Raw genomic sequence first — 13141 nt, forward strand, 5'->3', positions numbered from 1 at the left:
GTTGGCACATTAATTTTGAAATCAACATTGGTATAAAATAAGGGGAAATTCGGTAATAACAAACAATTTGACTGCATTTGGAGGGTTCTCCCCCAAAACTGATAATCGGCACTAGCGCCGCGTAACTTAGAATTCTTTTTTCGGTACTAGTGCTTCAATAAATTAAACTCCAATAAGGCTTGCACTCTAGTCTATCCCCTCTCCTGGATTGATGCCCTGCAAGCATGACTAGATTAGCAAGGCGGGTGCACTAGGCTGCCGAAAGACAATGCGAGCAAGTTGACGCCTCACGTAATCGTCTCAATATCTTCCTACTGGTTCTTGAGACTCTCAAAGACTCGCTGGAGTCTCTGATCTCCTCAACGTCACTCTTATTAAGAGTGTTCCACCACGATGGAGAAGCCAGCAGCGAGTGGACGTCCAGTGGGGGCCATCATTTAGTAGATGAGGGTGTCCGGCAGGGGGGAGGGTTCCCTCGCATATAGCCGTCAGCGGACAGCTCGAGGATTTCGATCGCTCCCCTCGTCAGGTCCGCCAGGGCGTTTGACGGGCAGCACAAGTGCTGCTGTTCTTAGCAGCCCAGGCATCAGGTAAAGGCCTTTCCAGCAGCAGCTCCCAAAACTTTCCCTTGGCACGGGAGCGGCTTCTGAGCAGGCGTCCGTCGGGAATGATGTTCTTCTTGTCGATAGTGACTCTGATCTACCGGGCCCCAAAGCAGCGGCGAGCCCCACACTGGTGCGCCATTTGTGGTCTTCTCTCTCACTGCTTGTCCGGTGGAAGGGTCCAAGTCCTGATTGCGATAGTTTTATTCTTCGAGCAAGATGTTTGGCGGCTTACGCTGCAATGGCTTAATTGTCCTGCCCCTCACACGCGCCAAGCGCCCCGTGCCTTGGCCCCTCACTCGCTTCTCGCCCGCCCCCTCACCTTCGCCAAAGTTCTCGGTGGCCGAAATCCCTATAACATATATGATGCTGTCGTACCGCTTGCAGCGAGATTCCCGGGCGTTGGGAACTGAAACCTATCAGCCTTTTGCCTAGCTTCCACTTCACAATTATTTTTTTTCGTGCCAAAACGGAGTGCATTCCCACCTCTCCCTCTCTCCATACTCTGCGGTCGTACGAGTGTCACGTGCGTCATCTAGGCCTCACTATTCGCTCTTTAACCGTCCCCCGCAGGTTTTTTACGTTTTCAAGTATTTATAAGTTTACCTCACATCTTTCTCATCATAAAAGATACGCTCCGCCAACATTACTAACATTTCAAATTGAACGCTATGCTTTATTAATATGAAAGTTTTATTTACCTCTTTATACTTTTCGCTAATTCTTTCCAATGCCATCGTGCAATTCTACCTTAAATGAGTTATTCCTTTGGGATACTGGTCAGCAAACACTAAATGATTAGTGAGGCTATACGAAAATAATGCCTTAGACACACATTTCCTGACTACCCTCTTGCAGCCAATATTTCTCCTTCCAGATCTAATATTTCTCTTTCTTGCCTTTTGAATTATCGACAAGAATAAAATGCTAAGTTTAAGGGATAAAACCAAGTACACCATCGGCACGCATTGCAGCAGGCTTAACATACGCGCTTTTTTACCAAGATGTCACTACAAGCACAGGAATGCTATTTTATATAGCTACACCAACGCATTCCGTCCTTCCATCACATTATCTACAGCATGTGACTCTCGACTTTCCCGCCCACATGGTACCAATCCCTGATGTGTCTTTAAATAGACTAAGACTACCACTTTATCTAAAGAAGCCGAATTTTATTTTGTTATGTGCTCTAATTTTGTTTCTACCGATGATATAACTACAGCACCTGGGCGAGTCTTACTCATTAAGAAAAATACAGGGTGTCACAAAAAAAAAATTTACATGTTTTGTGTTCTTTTTTTACCGCTAGAATAAACTAGGCATCGCCGAACTCCGCCAAAAGGTAGCGCTAGAGGTCACAACCAGATGTCAAAGGTTTAGCCCGATCCGATACCTTAATAAAAAATTGTAAGCGATTTTCTGAAAATTTTATCTGGAAAATGGCGGCCGAAGGAGTTTTTCAATACATGGGGCTCTCTGGCACCAGAAACCAAAAACGGGCTAAAATGGGCTCCATTTTCTCATTGACATTTTCAGAAAACCACTTATAACTTTTGAATAAGGTATCGGACCGGGCTGAAATTTTGGCATCAGGTTCTGACCTCTAGCGCTACCTTTGGGTGGAGAATGAGCGTTCGGCGATGCCTAGTTTATTTTTGCGGTAAAAAAAACAAAAAAAAACCTTGTAATTTTTTTTTGTGACACCTTCTAGAAGGCTAGTCATTTATATTACTGTTTACTCAAACATTACATAGCTCGTTGCCCTAGCTGAACCGTCTAAGCTAGAAGAACCCCCAGCGAAGGCTCAAGTGAACAGGCTAAAAGGGCAATATAAAATATTTTGTTCCGTAAATGGTCTATCTTCTTGATTTCGTGTTCCCGGCCTCTCGGAATCTTTTCAGGGGTTCTTCAGTTTTATTTTACATCACAATAGCTTGTGAAAGTCGAGATATATTTCTCATTAAGTATCTGAGAATGATTAATATCCTTATTCAACAGATTGAGGGTAAACAGTGGTTTCTCCTCCAGAGGTATATTATTCTAGGCTACATTTCCCCAAATTTATTTCTAGTAGTTGAATGATGAATTGCTAATTGGCCAGCTTCGACAGTAGGCGATTGCCGCCCCAAATCTCAGGACCTGTTTGAGGTACGACCTCTATCTTTGACTGGGCGCTATGCAATCTCCGGAGACGTCTCGAGTTGACCCAAGTCGGCTGTCCGTTTTTTTCAACATGAGGAATTAAGTCCCCTGATTAAGGCATGTAACAAGTGCAGCAATATTTTATCCAACGTTTATTCGTGCATTAGATGATGAAGACACTTTATTCACTGCACTCTTAGTGGCAAAATCTGTCGCCCCAAACGCTGTTACTGCAATATTTGCACGACCCAAATTTGCATTCCTCATGATTCGTGCAGGTCTGTAACAAGATATGAACATGTATTTAGACAATTGCGAAATAATATATTCTGTAGGCAGTACTTATTATTAATGCAATACAAATGTTGCTAAATAGATGAATTTTGATATGAACCGAAGAATTTCGTAGGGCTAGCTAGCATACTAAAATTAAAAAAAATTAAATATGGAAAGTACGTAGAAGCTATTCGTCCTAGTGCGACGTAATGGAAAATTCATGTTTTTCACAAAAAGAAAAAGAAAAAAAAAACTTTAGTTTGCACTTTTTTAATCCCCATAAAAAAACATCCCTTTTTGTCTTATGTGTGCTGCGTTCGCAGAGGACGCAAACATTTTTTTTATTTTATATTATTGCAATGTTCTCTTGCTTCTTTGTTCAGTTTAAGCATTCTGCTAACTCTCCTTTTAATCTACAAGTATTGAATTTGGTTATACACAAAGGAGGAAGGCGTGTGTTAGACCTCTCGCCAGCTGACTCTATTTAGAAAAAAAATAAACAAATTATACAATCACAGCGATTGATTTGCTCGAGTTGGGTCATTTCATCGCTTCCTTACAGTCCCGACTTTAGACATTTGGACGTTGCTCTCCTCACAGCATGCCCAAACAACGACTTTATGGGCGGCGCCGTAATCCATCAAATGCCTAGTCAACGAGCACGGGCCCACCGTGTCAATTTGGAGACTTGCTCGTCCGGTCTCAGACATATTGCAGATATACCACACGCAGGTAACAACGTCAGTGAGGACCATATAGAAATTTACCCAGACGCTGATGAAGGAAAGTATCGTTCGAAGTTTCCTTTTGGGAGAGAGCACATTAAGAGCCTTAGTCCGCTATCAAAATGTCCCACGTGATTGGGATTGTGGTTTAACTGAAGAAGGCTAAACGCAATTTTTGCGTGTATGCAAGTTATAGCTCATATATTGTTTTGGTACCAAAAACACTGACACACAAACCGCCTTCGAACAAGACGCCGTCGATACATTTTTGTTGCGATACAGAAGGGTCATTTCCGTGTATTTGACTTCATATTTTTGTGAAGCAACGCATATCACCTTCACCTATTGAGGACATCCTATAAAAATGCAAGCGCTTCAGAGGAATAGCCTTCGTATTAAAAACATCAAGGTTGGAAAAGTGTTGTTTTCCCGCTCCTGCGGCCTGTAGTCTCAATATGACAAACGGGTACCTTAGTGACAACTGACAAAACACGACGATTAATTTCCTAACGAATCAATTTTAATTTTGTATTATATTAAACTGTATGGGCACGTATCAAACACACATAGTATTATCTGCGCACTTCTTATCATGCTGAAGGTCTCAATATATTTCTGTTTTGCTTTCATGCACTCTGTGCATTCTGCTTTCTAACCAACAATAGCTCAGTTTGCACGTAGACGAGAAACAAAAACAAGACGTTTATTTAAGCCTTTCTAAAAATTGACTGAATTTATTACGATTTTTATTTAAATGTGTTATGTGTTGGTTCGAGCGGTTTGAGGAAATTAAAGGAAACTAAAAAATGAAAGCCGTCCCCCCTCCTCACGTCCTCATCCTGTCTGCTACTCCTCCCTCCGAGCGGCGTTGCCGTCGCCTCACGAGGGTCATGTGACATCACAGGGGTCACGTGCCCTCTATGAGGTCACGTGACGATGACGATTATGTCACCAGTGACGTCACTGTTGGCGTCATTATCACTAGTGACGTCATCAGTGACGATGACGATGCGAATGCCGATGACGTCATGAGTGACGTCACTGATGACGTCACCAGTGACGATGACGATAAGAATGCCGATGACGTCACTGATGACGTCATAAATGACGTTGACGATGCCAATCACGTCATCAGTGACGGTGCCGATGCCGATGACGTGATCAGTGATGCATCAGTGACGATGACGATAGCAATGCCGATGACGTCACTGGTGACGTCATCAGTTACGATGACGATGGCAATGCCGATGACGTCACTGATGACGTCGTCAGTGACGTCACGCCTCCCATAATGCACCGCGCGGTTAGGCCAACGCCGACGGCGACGCCGACGCCGCTCAAGCCGGAAACGGGCTCCTAAGAGCTGAGCTCTAAAAGTGTTATGGCAACTTTGGTTTATTCATGGGAAATGAACAAACCTTACAATCTGTGCCCTTGAGATACTCAAGGAGAATGTAACCAGAGCTGCCTCACACCCTCAGATTACAAAACTCAGTATTGTGTACACCCTTGAGCGATATGAAGGTGAACAGCCCTCTTCGTGTTTTTGACGCTCCTGCAAGTTTTGAAACGAGCTCTGTTCCAGAAGAGCGCTAGAATGCAAAGTTTAGACCCCAAGCCATGTACGATTTGAGATGTTGAGTTAATATAGCTTTAGGGCGTTAACCGCTAAACAGGCAAGAAACCAGGTAAGGTGTTCACCCTCATATTGCCGGCGGGCGTACGTTAGTCTCAATTCTGTGTTACCGATGAACGTTTCTAATAGCGTCAAAATTTTCCATTGTAATCGCAATTTACGATTGGGGGAAAACGGGAAACTTCGAGGATTTACTCATAAGGTTAAGTTATTTCTGATCAAACTTCGTTCTAAAGGGCAAGATAAATTTCCTAGGACACACAAAAAAAAACTGCCTAAATAACTCGAAAAACAAATTACGAATTTCCTAAGTATTGCTCCTCTTGTATCTAACACAATGCAATAATACGATCGTAGCGCGGTACAACTGATTAGACTCGAATTTATATGTTTACTGAGAAAATAATTGTATTCACATTGACGTTTGTTACGTTGATGCAGACATGAGATATAAGACTTTGCATCAGCAAAATACATAAGTTTTAGAGATACCGCTGAGCGCCATTCTTTCATTTTGAATTATTTTTACGTGAATAAATACTTTTAAAATGTTTCTATCAACGACCACCTAATATACTTCAAGTAATTGAAAGGGATGGCGGCAAACTGCAGTCATCAACACATACTAAAATTATCACATCTTTGAAGTTCCCCAGGCTGTAGTTAGATTACAACAAAGAATCAGAACAACGTCCAGGACACTAAAATGTTTGGGTTACCTACTTTCTTTTGGCATGGAGATCTCTTTCCCTTCACCTGCCAAGCGGGTCCTGCTGCGGCCTCAGACATGAAAAAGTTGAAGCTGAGAAGTAAAAAATATGCCAAACTAGGGTCAAGTAATGGTCAAATATGACGACGCCGATCAAGTTAAAAAAAGAAGCGGTTGTGAGGATATTTTGCAGGTATAACTATACGTACTGTGAAATACTGCGGAAGCGCACGCTTCGTCCAAGTGCCCAATATTAACGTTTCAAAAACATGGGAATTCCGTAAACTATCTAAGCGCCTAATTTGACCGGAAATGCCAATATATAAATTAACCCAGTTTTTAGTATAAGTGGGGCGGGCGTTCCCCGGTTTTCAACGGCCTGTATTTTGGAAACGCGGACAAGGAATGTGGAGCTGTTCCTTATCTATGAGGAGCCCAAGTTCGTCTTTAAATCGTCTGCTAGAGCTCCGCTCTCGCTTGCGCCGTGTCTGCTTCTTGGCAGGGGTTGCGGTGACCTCCAGACGCCGCTCTCTTATTGGTTCTGACGGGAAGTACTTTGGGTAGACCTCAGCGCTAGCTACCTTGAAGTCTAGACAGCGCCCTTCCAATCAGAACCAATAAGCGCTCGGTGTTCTGACGCAACCGCAAGCCCAGTGCAAAAAGGGCACTTGCGCTCCGCCTGCAATGTGACCATGTAGATGGACTGAACGTTTGTATGAAAAAATTCTTCCGAAAATATCCAGAAAAGTTATTTCATAGGAAGATGATAAGAACATGTTTTAGAATGTTCTTTTTTTTTCGGGGAAGGTACATTCGCAGAAGCGTAGAAGCGCCTAGTCGTTATTTTAGAAAGAGACCTGCGCCTTCATAACGCGTTATTCCACGACCAGGGTTGTGTAACTCTAGTTGCTTTGTAGCCAACCGGTGAATAACCCGAAACATTCACAAAAGTGGTGGATAGAATAGTTTTATCAGTATTTGTTTTAAACTAATCGATGATGATAAATGACTTGATATTCTCAAATATATATATATATCGGATTGTCGGGTAGAATTTTGCTGAATTGTTACTGCTAGGAAAATAAAGAACAATAAAACAACCAATCGAGATACAATTGTTTACCCAAGAGCCTTATTCTTAACATAATAGTGTTAACCACAACTTCGGTTGGACTAATGAAGGGCAAAAACGTGTTTTCTGCTTATCTCAAATACCCTTCGCAAGACACTGTGTTTTAAGTGGGTTTGGTAGTAGTTCAATTTCTTGTAAATACATACTACATTTCTGAGTATTTTGTTTTATCTTATTATGCAAACTACATTTTGCAATCCGTTACAAATGTAACATCTCGATGGGATAATATACCGGAATAAGTTCCACCATTTTAGAATTGACTCGTGCCACCTCTCAAGAAAAGGAGTCTAAGGATGTCAGGATGAAACAACGCAATGACTAAAAAGGAGAGAGAGGCACGTCGTAGAGCGAACTTAGAGTCGAAAGCCAATGTTGTGCCATAGGGACAAAATAGTCTTTGGGCGAGGCCCATCTAGTTCACTGAAGCTGAACAGATCCAAACGGATCTTGATTCCGTGGTCAAGAGAGTGTCCGTGCTTGCTTGAGCACGTCCTCGAGTATTTTCGTACCAGCACCCCCTGGCCCAGCGATTTTCTGAAATGGTGTATGTGCAAACCGATGCACAGAGTTGAACGGAGTGCAAAATTCAGGCGGTAACGGCGGAGCATAAAACGGGATATAAGGCAGGACGATATATGCATTCTGAAAATTGCCGAAAAGGTGTCTTTTCTTAAATTTTATTTTGATTTTACTACTGCAAGCACGTCAGTTTCTCCACCAGTCTCGCACTGTTGGGTGCATTTGCTGTGTGGAACAGTGAAATCTAAAACTTTGATAAGTAGAGAAGTTCTAACGACAAAGCTACCAACAGGATGAGCTCTCAGAATACAAACAAAGAGCCCTTCCAATGTAATGCTTTCGCCTGAGCTGGCTTCTAGTGCTAAGAACCAGAAAGAAAGATAAAAGGACACCCCTTTCAGGTTTCTCCTTGTATATTTTTTAACGTTTAGTCATCTCTCATGCAGCCTTTCAGTAACCTGCCTGGTAAATGCACGGCAACATCGTCATTTTCCGCATTCAAGATTTGTTGGACGTGAGCTTTTGTTATAGACTGCGGCTCTAGTAGAGGGCTGCACTCAAAGTGTGCATTATAAATCCACCAGATATAATTTTTAGCGTTAAACATACTACAGAGTGAAACAATGAGACGCGAGGCTCTTTAAATCGACCGGAAAATTCGGTTTCTTGACCTATCGCGCTACGACTTTGTGCAGCGTTGTCCACAGATGGTGCATTTTTTTTTTGTAAAATTTGCGAAGAGCGAACTTACCTGAGGAAAAAGTAAAGAAAGAAAAAGGCTTAGCTCCTATGGAAACGCAGCGAAGCAAACGTTCTGCAAACAACACGGCGCCGTTTCGCACGGGAGACAAGAGATGGCGCAAGCGGTCGCGACGCCATTTGCCGCCAACGAACGAGCAGACGACGCCGAGAGCCGGCCCTTTTCCAGACAAGGAACTGCAGTTCCTTGCTGTTACCGCGCCTGTCTTTATTGTTTCTATGACTGTCGCCGCCTGCGGAACGCGCGCCGCCTTTAAGTCGAAAAGATTGTCTGCTAAAGACGCTGGCCCTCGGCGCCGTATGCTCGTTCGTTAGCCGCGTTCATTGCGCCATCGCTTGTCTCCCGTGCGAAACGGCGCCGTGTTGTTTAAAGACTGGTGGCTTCGCTGCGTTTCCATAGGAGCTAAGCCTTTTTCTTTCTTTACTTTTTCCTTAGGTAAATTCGCTCTTCGAAAATTTAAAAAGAAAAAAAAATGCACCATCTGTGGGCAACGCTGTACAAAGTCGTAGCGCGAAAGGTTAAGAAACCGAATTTTTCGGTCGATTTAAAAAGCCTGGCGTCTCCTTGTTTCACCCTGTATATTATAACATGCACCGTAAATGCTACACCTTGTATAGGAACTGCATATAACAACACTTCGAGTTTCTTTGGTGTGCATCTGTTAATTACAAAAACCATTCAGGTGTCATTAAAGTGGATACATCTTACATAATGTAGATGCATCTTCCAGAGTAATTGAATCACATTTCGAAGTATCATTACTCTACTCAATATATTCTGCAGGGAATGTAGCTTGAGTAGTCATTTCCGCATTTTATAAAACAGTTATTTCAGCTAATCATAAAAATGAAAGCCGTTTACAACTCCCTGTAACGCCGAATTAGAGCGCAGCTATTGAGGAGGAGGAGAGAAGGGTACTAAGGAGCACTTTTTGTTGGGGGGGGGGGGGGGGGTCACGTGACCTTGGGAAGGGGGATCACGTGACCTGGGGGTGTGGTCACAAGACATTGGGGGGTCACGTGACCTCGGTGGGGGTCACGTGACCTCGGGGGGGGGGGGGGTCACGTGGCTTCAAAGAGAATATTTTTGCTAGATTTAGCGGAGAACTTTTTCTCCTAGATTTAGCGGGAAAATTTTTCCGCTAGATTTAGCGGGGAAATCTTTCCGATAAATTTTTCCGCTAGATTTAGCGAGGATATTTCTCCGCTAGATTTAGCGGGGAAATTTTTTCGCTAGATTTAGCGGGGAAATTTTTCCGCTAGATTTAGCGGGGAAATTTTTCCACTAGATTAAGCGGGGAACGTTTTCCACTAGATTTAGCGGGGTAATTTTTCCTCTAGATGTAGCGGGGAAATTTACCCATAATGCACCGCGCGGTTACGCCGACGGCGACGCCGCTCAAGCTGGAAACGGGCGCCTAAGAACTGAGCTCTAAAAAATGATGTCGGGTATCTTTTCCAACGAAGGTAGTAACACGCATTTTGAAAGGATTTTTTTTTTTGAAAATAGAGTCGAATAATCTCTGCGAAAATTACATATCACAAAGAAAGTTGACGCATGAGTCTCACCAGAGATCCTTTTAAGTAAAAAAAATGGTGGTAATGAAGTTCTGAACTACATATCAATAAAATTCTTCAAATTAATTTTTCGTTGTTAGGAAAATAGCTATTCCTTTAAGTGATTTACATAGCGCAGATCGCAAACTTTCAAAAATAATTTCTCACGATATGTTTCTTGCGAATGGCTCTCAAGATAGTTTAAGATACTTTCTAGATTATAAAAATATATAAGCTTGCTCCAAAGACACGCTTAATATTTCAATAAGAAACTCACAATTTAGCATATAAAACACAAGTCGATGAATACCACACAAAAGGGTCGAAAAGGTTTTAACGTTTGATACAGTCGCCACTAAACGCGGGCAGTCGTCGTTCCGTCTACAACACCGAGTTCTTGATACGGAATAAAATATGTTTAATAAAAAGCACACTTGTAAACATAAAAATCCGCAATTAAGCGTCGCAAACCAGCTTCTATCTATGAGACAGGACAAATTCGGGACAAACTACGCTTTTTTCTTTAGAAGCCAAACCGTAATTGCTTATGATCAAGCCATGGGAACGAACATAAATATTGAAATATTGTTATCACGTAGTGGTTTTTTTTGTAAACGATATCTAGATATTTCCAGAATAGCACTTGGGTTCGAAGAATACTTACAGTCGAAGAATACGGTCCTGCTTTTTGGCGAAAAAAATTTTCCAGTTGTCACCAATAAATTGCGCAGCGCGTGAATGATAATCTGCGGAAGGCATCTCAGACGCCTGATTTTATATGTTTAATTTTATTCCCATAGCCCAAGTTCACCGGATAATTGGAAGCAATATTTGCATCGAATACTATTTTTGACTGGATTGAAATGCTCCATGGCAAACCTAACAGTATCGGTCAAGAATGAAACGGCTCCATTAGTATAATCGAATTTCTTCATATTATCCAACTCAGTGTTGTTCAAATACGAGTGTAATTCATAATAGCCACTGCGAGAAAAATTATAAAGAGGAGGCTGTACACTTAACGTCTACTAAGAGGAAGTGATAGAAAAGGGGACCCCACAAGTACAGAGGTGCAACAGGGGTTGTGATAGCTCTTCCCTAAGCAGCTCAAACATTAGTCGGATTCAGTTACAAAATAACTACTTCTTTGTAGGTGAGCTGGCGATCATTAATCGTAATATAACACATAAAACTGTAGCCCCACTTGAAGGTTTCTTCATTTTTTCGCACCGTCGTCTGAGGCGTTACATTATAATTACATATTCAGTGATTTTCAAAAATATTACCTAAAAATGCAGTTGTTAGCTAAACGCTGTTCTTCGCTTCATATTCGCATCTTCCTATGATGTGTTATTACTATGGCTTGGAACTCTTACCTTTCCAGAATAAGAAGAGTAACGATGATAACGGTTATGGCACGCATTGTTGGCGGGCTATTAGGAAGTATCTTCGCAGATGTGCTTAAAGAAGCAATCGCTTTCGAAGTCCGGCTCCTGCCTCCTTTTATAGTACATCGAAAACTTCAAGATGTATCGACTGTTACGTCATATCTCCAATAAATGCCGTTTTCTATTAAACATTTTTTACTGCTTCTTTTCACAGGTTCGGCGACCTGACTCTGAAGGTCAGCAACCTTTCGATGGCGTTCAGCCATCGAAATGTTGCTGACCTTCAACGCTGATCATTGCGCGACGTCTGATGGTCCCGTGGAAAATAGAATCGAATTTTTATTGAAGCTTCGCAGCTGCGAATAATTCACTGCTCAAGGCGTTTGGAAATTGCCCTGTTGACAGTTTACTGAAATAACAAAACGTGATTGAACAATCACCGATACAGTAAAAGTTACAAATTAGAATGACTTTTGTATAAAGCTTAGCTTAATAATGTATTCCTGGCGTACTTTTCCCTGCACCCCAGGGCTAGGTACCAGTACCGATGTTGTAGCTAGCTTATAAAAATACAACTGAACCAATTAATCCGTGTGCAGAAGTTCGCCTTCGTTTGGACGACTTTTTAATAAACGTGTAATTTCTTTGACAATGTGATAATATCTTATAAGACAAGCCACAGCTTGTTTATATATGAAAGGTACAAAAACAATTATGCCAAAATAAAAAGCAAAAATATAATTTGAAACTTTCGACAAAAGAAGCTACTTACATATCTGTATCCCGCATTGTTAACCTTTTACAAAAATACGCGATAATATTATGTCAAACTTTACACGCAAACGATGCGACCGAAATGTTGGTCGCATCAATTGCAGGTACTCGGACATTTGTCTAGACCTGTGGCTCGAAACCACTTAAGACATGAATAGCTTCTTAAGCTTCTGCAGGCGATATTAATTTGTTCTGCACATAAAAAAATTCCGACACGACAAGTCGAATTGGTGTTACTGCTGGAGTAGCGAAATATAAATATTAACATCATAGCAAAATCAAACATACAGAAATGTATAATTTATTGATTTATTTGTTGATTTATCTTAATACACTCAGGTTCCTGGCCAATCAGAAAGGGGGCGAAGTACAATATTGGCCCAGTAAAAAATACAAGAAACATGGAAACTAAGACATAAAAGTTATTCCGAAAAAATCTTACAAAAAGTATCCAGTTAGTGTTTTTATATATAAAACAATTGTGGCAAAGTTACTGACGATGCGGGAAGGTGGTGCCATTCAGATGACGCTCTAGTGATGAAAGAGTCTATGTAAGCTGAAGTTTCACAATAAGGTATGCCAACTTTAAGACGGTGATGGAAGCAGGGCGAAATTAAAGCGGGGCTAATTAAACGTTTCTTTCAGAAAAGCGTTGAAATGTTACTTTTTATGAAAGAGGCACAACAAGATAATTTAAGACTTTGGGATAGAAGAAAAGGGCGACAGGCTGGTTTGCACAGATGAAACACTTGCGGTGCGATGATAGTTACAGACTACGAATCGTGCAGCGTGATTTTGCAGTGCTTTAATGTTTGTTACAAGCGTTGAATGGCAGGGATACCAGATTTCTGCGGCATATTCCAGCTTTGAACGTACTGAAGTACTCCACATAATAAGTTTTCTTCGCACAGGGGCT

The 13141-nt window shown here is 41.8% G+C and overlaps 1 pseudogene; it reads right to left on the bottom strand.

Annotated features, from left to right (window-relative positions):
* Positions 1 to 2899: 2899 nt before the first annotated feature.
* On the bottom strand, positions 2900 to 11540 carry LOC120839993 (annotated as a pseudogene).
* Positions 11541 to 13141: the final 1601 nt, after the last annotated feature.

The sequence above is a fragment of the Ixodes scapularis genome, unplaced genomic scaffold (assembly GCF_016920785.2).
Source record: "Ixodes scapularis isolate PalLabHiFi unplaced genomic scaffold, ASM1692078v2 PGA_scaffold4__175_contigs__length_147842914, whole genome shotgun sequence".
Classification (NCBI taxonomy): Eukaryota; Metazoa; Arthropoda; class Arachnida; order Ixodida; family Ixodidae; genus Ixodes; species Ixodes scapularis.